At 37.2% G+C, this 14,435-nt stretch overlaps 1 long non-coding RNA gene across 1 annotated transcript in view; it reads right to left on the reverse strand.

The window, feature by feature from the left end:
- Positions 1 to 6,092: 6,092 nt before the first annotated feature.
- Positions 6,093 to 14,435, reverse strand: part of LOC134156631 (uncharacterized) — a 30,745-nt gene continuing 22,402 nt past the window's right edge. The window contains exons 3-4 of the long non-coding RNA XR_009961984.1: positions 7,135 to 7,312; positions 6,093 to 6,148 (exon numbers count right to left, since the gene is read on the reverse strand). This is a non-coding gene — a long non-coding RNA (uncharacterized LOC134156631). The remainder of the gene's footprint in view (positions 6,149 to 7,134; positions 7,313 to 14,435) is intronic.

The following is a 14,435-nucleotide window of genomic DNA, read 5'->3' on the forward strand; positions in this document are numbered from 1 at the left end:
TGAACATGTTCTAACTAAATTTCTAGCTCCTGCTATCCTACTGGAATAACCATTTGGTGCTGACACTGCGGGAAGCAGCTTCACATGAGTTGAAAGAGACTCCAGGTGTCTTGAACAATCATGTCAAATACGTACTTCCTTCTAAGTGTGCCTCTGATGCTGTCTTTTTTCATCCAGCCCATTTAGAATTCATATACACCCAGAAAAAGGGAAGTGCTGTCCTCCACCTAAATAGATACTCTTCTATCAAAAAGCAGTGTGAGGTGGCCAGTGATTAATTTTTCCTTAAAGTCTACTGATTATAAATAAATGTGAAAATTTTGAAGGAAAAGATATTCAGTAAAATGAAGTAACACAGAACTGTTTTTCAACTAGACAGTCTCTCTGTACATGGCCTATTTCTGCTACGAAGAATGGTTGAACTATAGGTTGTCGAGACAGAATTCATCGTTTTATCTGTTTTCCTCAAACTGTGAATTGTGCAAGCTGAGAAATTTTAGGTAATATACAACACTGGTTTTAGTAATTCATGTTTGGTTTCTACTTACATGCCATGATATGAGATTTTGGTAAATCAATTAATGATGACTCAGTGGAAGTAGATGCCATTTTTTTTAAACACAAATATCTCATAAAAATATTTTTTTCAGATATTTTCTCACGAAAGTGTGAAAAAAATCTTTTCAAGTAACGTTTCTATAAGCAAGCTCTATCTGAAGCTGTGTTATTTTGCTAGTGTGAACTGTTGTGGACTTCCTTCCTCTACCATCCCCTGGTATTCTGGGATGTTCCCCTCCTCGTTTTTATTTATGCCTCAGGGGCCTTTTCTGGTGTTCATTATGTTTAAGAGGGAGAGAGAGGATAAACCTTGTAATAAGGTAACATGAAGGCCATTTCACAAAAAGCAGAGACAGGGGAGGAGGAAAGACAATGAGACCCAATACTATAATAAGCAGAATAACACAGAAATACAAGGGTATACTCTTTTTACACTAGAGTGTTGAACAACAATGAACTCTGGTTTCCAGTATATTTAGAACTCTGTCTTAACCAGGGTTCTCAAATGTGTTAAAAATATACCATATGGGGCTTAGTGTTTTTGATTAGAAATGCATTAATGTGGGACAACCGGCTTTTCCAGAAGAAAGGCATTTCTAACAGGAGAAGGCTGCTATTATTTATAAGAGCTGAGATCATCCCATTTTACTGATTCATTTAGACTGATGCCAACTACAGCAGAAAACAAGCATTTCTTCACAAAGAAATTATGAAATTACTGGAGACTTTGATCTAACATCACCCAAGTTTTCATCTACAGGGACTCACAGCACAAACATCAGTCACATACTTTATAGCATATCTTATAACAGAGGAAAGGAGAGAGAAGCCTATTTGATCAAAATATTTGGAACCATGACCTAAAGCCAGCTTTGACAGAACTAACTTCGGGGTTTTTTTTAGTAATTTAGATTCTTGCATTAAGTATTTTCTAATAGAAAGTGAATAACTCATAAAGTAGCAAGATTCTAAACACTCATATCCCTTGGCTTCTTTCCCACCATTGTAAAATGTCTGTCCAAGGAGCTGTTTTTCAAAATTACACACACATAACTACATGCCCAAATAGATTGTACATTTATTTGCTTGTATTTGCAAATATTTGATCTTGCTTTGTACTACCAGATTTGGCATACAGTATTTGCAGTTAAAAAATCTTCCCTTAGGCCTGTAAGACTATCCCAGTTGAAGAAAAAGAATCAAAGAACAATTGCCCTCAAGTCATATCATGTGACGATTAAATATGAAATACATATAACACCAATAAAAGAAAAGCACAGAAAGTGGATTAACAGGATACTCCACTCCATACAGTTTAACTGAAAGACGATTAATCAGGACAGTAGCTGAAAGTTGCTGTTACAAGTCATGGAAGGGTTATAATAATGGCCAAGACAAAAAGGCTATATTCTCAGCGCAGCCTGCTCTATAAGACACCATGTTACCATAGTCTGATGAAGAAATGTGAAATATAAAGTGTCAAATAGAAGAAAAGGCAATCAGTTCACTGAGCCTACACTGAAGAATTAAAGAAGGCAATAGCCTTGAGGAATGAAGGCACCTCTGATCTTTCGCACAGCATGGGCTGCTGGTGCTCCCCTTGTCAAACAGTAAATAATCAAAATCAATGGGAGGCATAAGAAGTCGAAAAAAACTCAAAGGAAAAATAATTTTCCAGATATACCAACAATAAGACTCATTACCCTGTTATATAATTTTGATTTTAGCAAAATGCAGAAGGCACAGACAGGGACTAACTTTTGTATTCTGTATTTCACTGATATCTGTGAGGTTTTGTGGTATTCTGGGTTCAGTATATTCTTCTGACTGATCATTTGAGTAGAACTCAGCTGCAGCCGTAGAGGGAAACAAGTCCAACAACCCCCCAGAGAGTCAGGCTTAGGCAAAGGTATGCAGAGCACCAGAATCGATACTAATACTAAGGGACTAAACACAGCTAGGCAACTTGAAGGCCAAACTCTGTCACAGATCAAAATGATGGATAAATTTCTGGTGTATAAAACCAATGCAGCAGTATATTTCCTGTTCTCCCTACTCTAATGGGAATAAGGAAGCCCTTTTCAGTCCTTTAGAGTCCCTCCCCCAGACCACCTTCTGCCATCAACATTCACAAGAAATGTTTGGAAGAAAGAAACAGTAGTCATGAATACCACAGCAACACCTGAGAGATCACAACTGTGATGAAGTCCCAGTCTTCTGAATAAGACACAGACACATTGGACATAGCAGACAGCAGTAAAAAGACAGGTAATGATCTCTGTTCATGTTAAGGGGACTATTTCTCCACCTTGCTTTTCTCTGTCTGGATTTGGGTAGGAAAAAATTCAAGCAAATTGTTTGTTTGAAAGTCGTATGATCTTCATATTCATCTGTTAATTATCAGCCTTATTCTGCACTGGTATAGTGCCTCTGTATGCCAATTTGATGGTCTGGGTTAGAGCACCATACACTGACATGAAATTCAGGAGTACCTCTGGGATTTACGATCCCTGAAGTCAGCAAAAGCTTATAGCACCACAGAGATGATAATGGCTGTCAGTCTCTCAAGGGAAAGGCTCTGCTCATGTTGCTTTTGAAATAAATGATGGAATAGCATTAGAATCATCCTCATTGATATAGGCTGACAGTTACCTTTATTGTCTAGAGTTAGAACTGCATCAGATACAGTACACAGTACTGTAAAATAGCACAGTTTGATTCTGCATAGTGAGCCACTTGTTATGTCAGGCAGTCTTACAGAGAGAATAAGAGTAATGGAACAAAGGGAGAAACTGGCAAAACAAAGGAGTAAAAAATGGTCTCTTCCAGAATGGTTGGGTGGATCCTCTACAGCTGGGTGACGCTCTCGTGCTATCAGATCTTACTGGAAGACAAGTCACTTGACTGGGCCCACATCTGTAGTCAGTATATCATTTACTAATAATCATAGCATTGCTGCAGTTGTCTTTAACTGAATATAGCAGCCTGTTCAAGCAAATAAATTAGGAGGCAGTGTTCCTTAGTAAATCTGTAAAATAACTAAGCCTAATCCAGAGCACCTAAATTAGGAAGTCACTTCTCCACTGTCTACTTAGAGTGCATAGCTCCTGAAATAGGCATCTAGAAAAGGTTCTGAATATTCCTTGATATTCTCAAAGGGAAAGACCTTAGCATACTAAATGTGGTATTGGTGCTAGGATCATGCTGCCAGCTGGGAAAAATATAGCTGTGTCTCCATGTTTAATAACATCTACATTTTTGACATATCAGCTGAGCCCCTGGGTGACTTCAGAGAAGCTAATTATAATTACCTCTTCCTCTTACTAATAGTGCCACAGAAAGAGTAATGACCACACTTGTTCAGTGTATCTGGCCTACGGCCTGTTTGAGAAACAAGACGTTCAGTGTCACAGGCAGCACACTTCCTTCAGCCTTGTGTGCTCCTCTGAACTTCTGACATGCAAGTATTGGCGTTTCTTACCTGGTGCAATGTGAAGCAGTTTTTGAGGGCCACAAGTTCTACTACTGCTTCCAGGGGCAGGCAAATACAATAATCTGTCTTCCCAGGACATGGGACCAGAGTCTAAATTATATCTAACCTCTCAGTGTAATTTACAGCATTTTCTTCAAAAGGGACCAGGCATTTTCAGCAGGTGCCAGATAAAAAAAAAAACAATGGTGTTTCAAACCACTAGAAAGCCTGTAGACTGTATTTTCAAAAGACCAGCATAAATATATAGTTTATAACTGTCTTTTCACATACTGTATATGGACTTTCATGACTTCTCCCACAGTGTTTCAGAGGTTGTTACAAATGCCAACACAGAAGGGAAGTGGGTGTTTGGCATCTAACTAATGTCAGCATTTACTAACCTGAAGATCTCTTCTTACATCTATCTAATAAACTGGTTTGTCAGTAGATAATATGAAATTCCATCTGACACATTTGAAAACTAAGTGCCAGACTCAGCGTATGTTTTCATTTCAGTACACAAGGCTTTGTACTTGGAGCTTCTATTAGCTTCAGTAACAGCATCGATGCTGTTACCTTTAAATATCAGAAGTAGCAAGCCCCTTGGTGAAAGCAGCTAAGACTTGTACAGGTCCCTGTGTAGAATAACTTTTAAAATAATCTTTTCAGAATTGTCTGCCTGATTTTTCTTGCAAACACAAAGGGCTCAGAAACTACCAAAGGTCTGATGGACATATCAGAGGTGGGTGGAATTTGATTTTGTTCATCCTTTCAAAAGTGCCTCTGAGGTTTGTAAACATTCACTGTGGTACTAAGGTTTTGAGAAAGTAGTTGTACGGAAAATTTGAATGATTAATGACCCAAGACATTTTAACATGTTATTTCGCTATTTTCAACATAAATAGTGTGTAAAGGGTGTTTAAAACTTTAATGAATCGAACTGTATGAGTAAATAATGTTAATCATTTTAATTGCCCAGTAGTCTGAAATTAGATTTAACAGTCTGATAATGTATCTTTAAAGTAATACAACCCTGCTCTATAAAAAAAAATCCCTTCTGAGCCAATTCTAATAATTTCTATTTATCTTTTATGACAGTAACTGTTATACCAGTCTGCCGACAGACAGCCTTACGCTCACATTTAGTTTAAATGTGGTGCAGTATAGTTTTTCATTATCATTAACGTGCTCCTGGTGGGCAGAGTGCAATGCAGTGGCACTGGTCACACTTCATTGCTTTATCTGATATGACAAAGAGAGATGATGTGCTTCAGTCCAGGCCAGAAGATGAAAGCAAAAGGTGGCCATGGAAAACTCCCCCTGCTGCCTAGGAACAGCATAAGGGCTGCATCGAGTGACTTGCTAACAGCACGAAGGAGCAGACAAATAGATTTTCCTCTATATTTATAACCAGCATCATTCTTCCTTTCAGGCCTTTCAGTGCAGGTAGCTGTTTTATATGAAATGAACAATCTTTATAGACGTACCAGAGCCATAACAAGGCTGATTTTCAGCGAGGCTGAGGTATATAACTCTTACAGAATTGTCAGGCTTCTTGCTCAACAAATCAAGCCTAACTTATGATGTTTGCAGTGTAATTTTTATTCCTGTTTGACTAGCCAACTACCCAGTGGTAATAGGATGTTAGAAAAGGGCAGTAGCAATGTTTGTACATGCCATGATTGATAGGCAAACTCTGCATTTTTCATTTATATCTCCTGATTCCAAATCAGTTAAGTTTAGGAAAAATGAAACAAAATGGCAAGAAAAATGCTTGCAGATTGCAGCCCAGCACTCTCGTAGATCTGAGTTCAGCCCACATCTGCTAGGATTGTCTGGAAACATTAAGATATCTAAATGAAAATCAATACTATATGTGCCAGCATTTACTACCAAGAACAAGTATCAAGAGACCTGGCTTTCAAGCTTGTACTTGAGCCATAGTCTGAACCCCAGGGGTTTCCTAATTGGCCCAGACTAATCATAGAAGAGTTAAATTTTTAACCAGGAAAGACATCTTGTTTTTCTTACCAGTCATCATTTTGAAACTGAAAGCCTCACCTGTGCAGTAGCAGATGTATGGTGATAGCCACCGGTCATGCAAGAACTGCTTCTCACCTGTCAAAGGTAAAGGAAAGACTAATTTACTGCCTTCCATAAAACCAGTCAGGCACATTTAAGCTTTTGGTGGGTATATAGTGCTATCAAACCTTTCACATGAACTGCATATTTTCTCAACTTAAAAGCTCTGCATTTAACCCTCCTTTGCTAGAAGACAGAAGGTTTATACTTTAAAGACCCTCTGCACAATGTGGTCTCGTAACCTAATTTTTTTGTGTCTGCTACACAAATATATTTCCAAATCAAACACTGCTGGTGGAACTTTGTTTTCTTTTTCTTCTGCAGTGAATGCAGATGTGCAAAGAAACTAACACACAGTAGTTCAGTTCACAAGGTATAAAGACATTCACACGTTTTATTTTCCCTATACTAAAATAAAATTCCTTATTCTAGAAAAAAAGTGTGCATGATATCTCTTGGAATACTGTTAAAAATTATACTGCATGAGGGGATTGGGTTCCTAATATTTGTATTTGGGATGCCAAATGTGAGCAGATTTTATACTATTTTCAACAAATTAAACACAAATATGTAAAATGTTTATAAGACTCAGTCTTCTATTTTGGGCTTATTTTGAGTAACTTAGTAATTCTGCATAGATTTTTTTAAACAGAACAAAATAAAATGATGAATTAAGCTTGGAAATGCAAAATCTAATTTTTTTTTTCAGCTTTCTTCAATAGCATATGTAAACATCCCCAGAGATTCACATCTACCAGAAATTTAATGACATTATTAAGATTCTTTCTGTCCTATATGTTAGATGTATTTTTAATGTGTACCTCTTAAAACAAAACAAAAAGTTGTCAGATACTGTATTCTCTTCTCACCTCTGTTAATGCATTGTTTGCTAGACAGTGCTATCATGGAAACATCAGGGCATGTTGTGATCAATGAAAGCCTGCTTCTCACATGGCATGATGTTTCCCTTGGATTCTCATCTCCGACTCTTGCCTGCTGTGAAATTTTGTCAGTTCTTTTACCTTCAAGGATCTCCCTTGTCCTCCATGTTGTAAACTACTGAGTTATCTTCTTGAATTAATCTTCCCGTCTTTGCCGCTTCACCTCCCACTTCGTATGGAACAAGAAGGCTATCTTCGTCTTCCCCTTCAGTCACTATGTCTGATAATTTATTGCTCTCACACTGTAGAACAGAACAAGCTAATGAACAAAATAAGTAGATAGAGAATTTCAGCAAAATCCACACAAATCCACTGAGAGGCAGAAAGACAAGTAGAAGTCTCTCCAAAATGATTCGATTATCTGAGTTTTTGTTTCTAGCCTGGATATTACATATGCCAGTCAGCAGGAAAGTACCAAAAGCATCCTAATCATCAGTACACAAAATTAAGTTCAAAGATACTTTCTTTCTTTGCTGAACCTCATTTTTTTTCTCCCTTTAACAATAATTTAAATATAAATCAAAACTACTTACTACTTTGTATGTACGGAACTCTATTGGTACAAACTTGATTTCTCTTTACTCAAAACAAGACTTCATTATCCCCACTTTGTTCTGCAGCTGCCCCACTTCATTACCATTGGAGGATTTTTTATTTTTAAATTAATGCTTTTCTGAACTAAAAATAATTAAAGTGCAGCAACATTTTCCCTTCTGCTACTCATGTCAGAATGGCAGTGGCTTCTGGCAAAGAGGAGCTATGGGAGGAACTGAGGTGCTAAATGTGTTAGACCTCTTTAGCAATCTCAATTCTAGCAACCATAGCAATCTAAATTCTAGCAACCACTGTCTTAATTTTGTCAAAATGGTTTTGTTCTTGTTATCCTTTGAAATCTGCTGCACTCATGTGCTACCTGTACCCTTATTCCAGATGTGAAGAAAGATATTTCAGCACCAGGAATCCATAGCAAAAACCATCCTATCTCCCCTAACCTCAGTTAAAATCCTGGCCCCAACAAAACCAACAGTGAAAAACAAACTGACTTCAGTGGAATCAGGATTTTATTACACATATTTCATGATGGTGCTCTGATTTGAGCCCTCATATAAAAGGTAGGTGTAAAGAACCATCCTTGCACACATCCATGCTGAACTGGGCAGAATAGCTAGCTCAACTACGCATGTCATCCAGAGATAGAGAGATAGAAAAACAAATTTAGCTATTCACAGTGAAAAAAAAAGCAAGACCAAATATCTCTGGATACTTGCAGCATTACAATAAGGCAAAATAGTCAATTATTAATTATGTTCAAGTGTCTTTTACCCCCAGTTTTGCAGCTTTCTTGGGATAACTAGTAAAGCCATGCAGTATGATTTAGAATCATAGAATCGCAGAATAGTTAGGGTTGGAAAGGACCTTAAGATCATCTAGTTCCACCCCCCCTGCCATGAGCAGGTAAACCATGTCACCTATTTGTACCCATTGCATAAAGAGTGCACATGGGTGAACTTTTTATGCACCTATTTGGTGCATAAAGAGTAGACCACAACTGCTCAAAAGCAATGAGGACCACTCCCTTTTCAGCAGCCTCTGTAACTCTATGGAGAGTAATAAGCTCCAGGAGATGGAGGTCTCCATTATACAAGAGAAGCCCTGTACCAACCCTGCTGAAATAAAAGTCTTCTATGCATAGTGAAAAAGGGTATACAAGTTCTCTGCAGAGCTGAGAGCAAGCTCCAAGTCACCTCAAACTCTCATTGAAAACATGATTGATTCTGCTCTGTTTTGCTTCTTCCAGCAAAACATCGCAGGATATTTTCTCTGCTGCTTGCCTCCAAGTTTACTGTATTTGTTTGCCAAGTCCTGCAGTTGTCAGATGAACATGAACTCCCCCTGATGGTACACACCTATTTTCCTTGTGATGTAAATGCTCCTTTTCACTATAAATACAAATCACAAAAGCACATATAATTCTACTTATTTTCATATCATACTGAATGAAACAACTTAAAGCTTATGCCAAATTAACAATCTTTTCTTGGCAACTTCACACTGGGATTCTATGCCAACTTCTGTTTAACAAGCAATGTTATTAACATAGAAAATAAGTTTTTTTGCTTCTGCTTTGATTTGCCTACTTGAATTATCTGGTGCAATGAATTTTCCCATGTATATACATACCTAGAAATGTAACAAGGGCACAATAGTTGTATATTTCCGTAAGAATTGCTACCGCACTCAAGTTCTAGACAGTTTAGAGGGGAGTTTTGTGTGGGTTGTATTTTGTTGTTGTTTGGTTTGTTTATTTTTTTTTAATATATTAAAACTAATATTCAAAATAGGGCTTCAAGGCACAAGTTTCATACCATCCTGTAGACTGCACTATCACACACTCCAAGAACTGGATTTTCTGTGAAGATCTTGCCTTTTAGTGCTACTCAGGAAGCAGAAATGAAATAGAAATTAGATTTAACTAGCCAACAGATTATTCCCCTGGCACAGGGAATGCACTGCTGCTAATGTGCCAGCTTTCCTCCTGCCACCCACCATCTCAGCATATGGGGTTTGTCAGGAGTAAAAAAGCAGCAGAACAGTGCATCACTATTTCTTCTCCCCTGTACAGCTCAGTTAAGTTACCAACACTACTGGCAGCTCTTGGAATTGTCTGTCAGCAATGCAAAGACTGTAAGGTCAGGGATGAGCACAGGAAGGGAATGACGCTCCCTCTTCCCTCTGGGTTGAGCTTCAGCCCTGGAGTCTAACTGTCCTCAGTAGTTTTAAAGGCTGTTTTGTGCAGTATGCACCCAAAACTAACATGTAAATGTTTATGCTGCTCATGGTGGAGCGTACAACCAAATCACAAGTGATCTGACACCTTCTGCTTATCATTTTTCTCCAGTGCTGTTGCAACTCAGTTCAATTCTTTCTAACACCCTCTTCTTACTATTTCTGATAAAGCAGAATCCTTAAACATTCTGTATATATTTGGGGGTCTTGAGTTGTACAGATGGGCTGTTTCTTTGGAATTAAGTAAGATCAGTCCCTTGTTTCTCTCCCTGTATATATAAGACGTCTTCTGAAGTTGCTCTTTATACTTGTTTTCTACAGTCCAGCAAGATTAAACATAGAGCACATATTGTGGAGGCTCCACAGTTGAGCTCAGTGACAGAAAGCTGCTTTGTATCACTGTTTGGACTCTTTCAACAGCCCAGATTTCAACTGGTATTTAGAGAAGGGAGCGTTCAGATCACCTCTCAGAAGTAACACTTCTACTGCTTGTTTGCTTGCATTCAATGCATTTTGGGCATAGAAAAGATTATTTATGGGTTTCTAATGTATTCAGCAATGAAAGGCGTATTATATCTGAAAGATTACCAAAATGCAGTCCCCAAAATAAAAACAAGCATAAAACAGAGGCTACATTCTGCTATTCTTTGCTGAAACCTATATTATTTTCAGTTCATATTGTCGTGAAAAGTAAGGTATCCTACTTGGCCATGCAAAAAGCAGACTCCCAAAAAGCTCTCAATAAAAGCCTTTCCCTTGCTCCATTCCTGAAGGCAAGGAAGACATTGTCTTTCACAGCTTCTGGGCAGCTGAAATGCATTATTAAAGAACAGATACTAAAGTTACCTGGATGATTCTGCAAAAAGGACATGATATAACATAAAAAGGATAGCATAGTTTAATATCATCTTTATGTTTCAGAATTAACAATTCATTAATTAAATTTAAATGAGGTAAGTCTCTTTCCCTTTTACCTTGATGATCCAGGAGTAATCTGACTTTGAAACATTACCATACCAAAAATACAGGCAAAAATACTAGACAATTTTAAATGAATCTAAGATTTTACGGGAGTCGATGGCATATAAAAATAATAGTTCCCTAACTGCAGCTTTGAAAACTGACTTCTGGGGGAAAGAAAGCTCTTTGTACTTGTTCTTTCCTTTAAGGCTTTAGATAAGGAATGCAAATAGCACTTTTTGTAATAATCTAGAAAATTAATGTTGGCTATCAGAATAATTTTGTATGGGATAGTAAATTGAAAATAACTGAATGTCAAGAAGTGACTGCAAAGTGACAAATTTGCAATGATAGTACCAATTCCCTAAATATTCATTTAACACTTTCATAAGAACCAACAACTTTAATAAAGTGAATTTTTATCTGGATATTAGTTGGCATGGTGTGGTTTTATTCCATTTCATAGAATTTGCTTGAGCCTAAATATTGCTTCAAGATATTTTTTTGTGTGTGTTTACTTCTCAAAACTTCTTAAAAAAACTTTTTTCTTTGTCTTATACCTTAAAAATTGTACCTTTGTCATTGGTTATGCACACGCTTTGCACCAATAACTTAATCTTTTCTAACAATCCTCAGGCAGCTGAACTTTGCAAGTATCCAGCATTTCTGAAAATCAAATGCTTTCTTCTCTAGGCAATGCTTATATGATGTTACATCAATCTAATTTGCACAGCCTAATCATACTGATTTAGCTACTTATATATCAAACTAAAGTGCAGCCACACCATTTTACAGTGCCAGTAGAAGGTACTTCTGCTGCTAATCATTGAACAGCACAGTACTTGATTTGAAAAAACACTTGGTACACAGCCCATGGTGCAGCATTCCCTTCCTGAGCCCTGTCCTCCCCATCCCTGCTACCTGTTCAAGCATATTGCTCACAGATTGCCTGCCCTGGTGTGGGTAACTAACATCTTTCATAATTTTCAAGATAAGTAGTGGCATCACTTGCAGAAATTTTTCTTTAAGGACAGCAGATAGAACAAGCAATGTGAACACCTGGTTTTAGGTATTTCTATCGTGTCTTCTTTATGTTGACACATTAGCAACTCCAAGAACATCTTCCCTTCCTCATTTGATCATTCCAGTTTTTGAATATTGAACCACAAAGAGTTGCAAAGAAGGAAAGATCTTTGAATGGTTCATGCAAATCCAAGAAACCTGCACAAAGTTCTGCCTCTTATATTTAAAAATTTAAAAACTAACAAAAAAACAAACCTTCTCACCCCTAAGCATCACAGGAAGATATACAGGGAGAAAGGCAGAAGTGAAGTAAGGATGCTAACCAGCAGTTCAAAGAGTAGCAAAAAGAAGCTAAAAGGAATGAGTGAATCAGAATAATGTAGTTACTCCACTTCCAAGGAAGGTTACCTCACAGTCACCCAAGATGCCTTTTAAGAGAAATCCTAATGTTATATCTCTTTGCAGGGAAGGTAGAATATTCTGGACTCAAGTGCCTGCAGACAGCTAAATTCAGTATTACAGAAGGAAAAAAAAAAAAAAAGAGAATAGCTTTGACCCCTTCAAAATACTTTCTGCTCTTCTCATATTACAACTGGCATCAAACACAAAATTACAGAGGCTTTTCATCACTTTCTTTTTTTCATTAAAAGTGTCCTTGGTTGCACTGATTTTAAAATATCATAATGCTGAAACAAACCAAAAATTTCTTAGTAATAGCAGCCTGAATGACAGAGTATTAGCACCTTTATCAAACGGGAAATGAACACAACACTGAATTGCACATAGTTTTCACAGCAGATTTGACTAAAGAATCATTGTTCATTAAGCTGGTTTTATAGGAGAAATGCCTTGAAATGTAATTAAAAAGCTGACAGTACATACATTTGTAGTACCCATCACTGCAACTCACTTTGACTTCTGGATTTATTTTTTGTTGTTGTTGTTGTTGATGTTTGGGTTTTATACACTCTGGCTAAAAACTTTAATGTCATTAGCTGCTGGATGTTTTTGTATCACATCCACTATGTTCACTATCTCCTTTTATCTTTGTACATCATCACAGGCATTTTATAGTAGTAGGATAACAGAACATGGGTCCAGACAATGCTCTTAAATAGCACACTTTCCAAAATAATAGATGTATGTATAATATGAACTTATACTACAAAAGATACTGTACAGCATACGGGTATTTCCTTTCATTGAAACAGTCCTCTGTGAAATACTTTAAGAGGGCTTTAAAGTAACCTTCTACATTTCATCTTGAAAAAGGGAAGGGAAAATTTCCACATTGTGGATTCAGTCAGGCGGAGGACATGACTTGTGCAATCCTAATAAATCAGAGCATTCCCATGCGGCAGAAGCAACAGGGGAATAGCGTAAGAGCAGTGCTGCATGTTGACCTAAGCAAGAGCTTATCGAGAAATGATGTCCTTTTAAACAGACTCCTGTATAGATGTTCTGCATTTCCTCTGACAAATTGTAAGTGCCCTGACTGTAACATTCCTAATAAAATAGGGCTGATTTAGCAATGCACAAACTGCCCATTATCCTACTGCATAAAAAGGCCATTTAAAGCAAAGCCTTAGGACACTGGCCCATTGGAAACAGTACATCTGAAAAATTACCCCCATCTTGTGCCACCAAAGCTGTTAACTACCCTAGGGAATATACCTCATTTACAACACAGACAAATGTTAACTTTAATGAGTTTAAAAACTGCCATTTTTCTTGCATGACTTTGATAACACTTGAAATCTTAAGCAAATACTTGGCTATTTTTTCACCTGGAACACCATCTAACTGATATTACCACCACATTTGTTTTCAGCTGCCCTTGTCTTTCCCTCATTCAAGTCATAACACTGTGTGAAAGTGCAATTAAAAAGTACATCTGCTTCAAAACAATCTATTTTAACAAAGTGTTCCTACCTGAAAACTTTGCATGCCAAGATTACTTATCTTACCAAGAGGTGGAGCACCTTTTTAAAAAGTATCTCTAATGAGATCTACAAATCTATGTGCAAGACAGCTTACTTTATTGTGTTTATAAAGATAAAAAATATTTTAAACAGGTTGTGGCTCTTGGGACTGATAAAAACACAATGGGGTTACGGTCATTCAGAAATGTTAATAAAAGTTTTCATAAAATATGATGATGCTCAAGGACTAATGTTTGGGCATGAAAAATAACTATGAAAATATATTTCCTGCAACAGTAAACACTCAGTTTTTCTATACCTCCTTGACTCTCCAAATCCTTCATTTGTTCTGTTGGTGGACAATGTTTCTAGCTATTTGATTGTCCATCTGGGATGGTATTACTATAAGCAGATGCAGCGTATTTGCCCAAACTTCACCCATTCTTTTACAAGTTTTATAGAAAGAGAACATTCACCTGCTTTGGCCATTAAACCCTTGTTTTAAGCACTTAATCTAACTGCCAGTGAATGACATCAAAAAAAAAGCCTTATCCTAACCATACAAAGGAAAACCTGTTCAAATCCTGCAAGAGTGATGGCCTTCTTTTCTCACAGCATAGTTTTCAAGACAAGAAATTCTGGGAAATATAGCAAAAATAGGTGACATTGTTGAAGGCAATCCTGCACCAG

This window comes from Pezoporus occidentalis, unplaced genomic scaffold, assembly GCF_034315485.1.
Source record: "Pezoporus occidentalis ecotype Australia unplaced genomic scaffold, CSIRO_AGI_Poc_V1 ctg89, whole genome shotgun sequence".
Classification (NCBI taxonomy): Eukaryota; Metazoa; Chordata; class Aves; order Psittaciformes; family Psittacidae; genus Pezoporus; species Pezoporus occidentalis.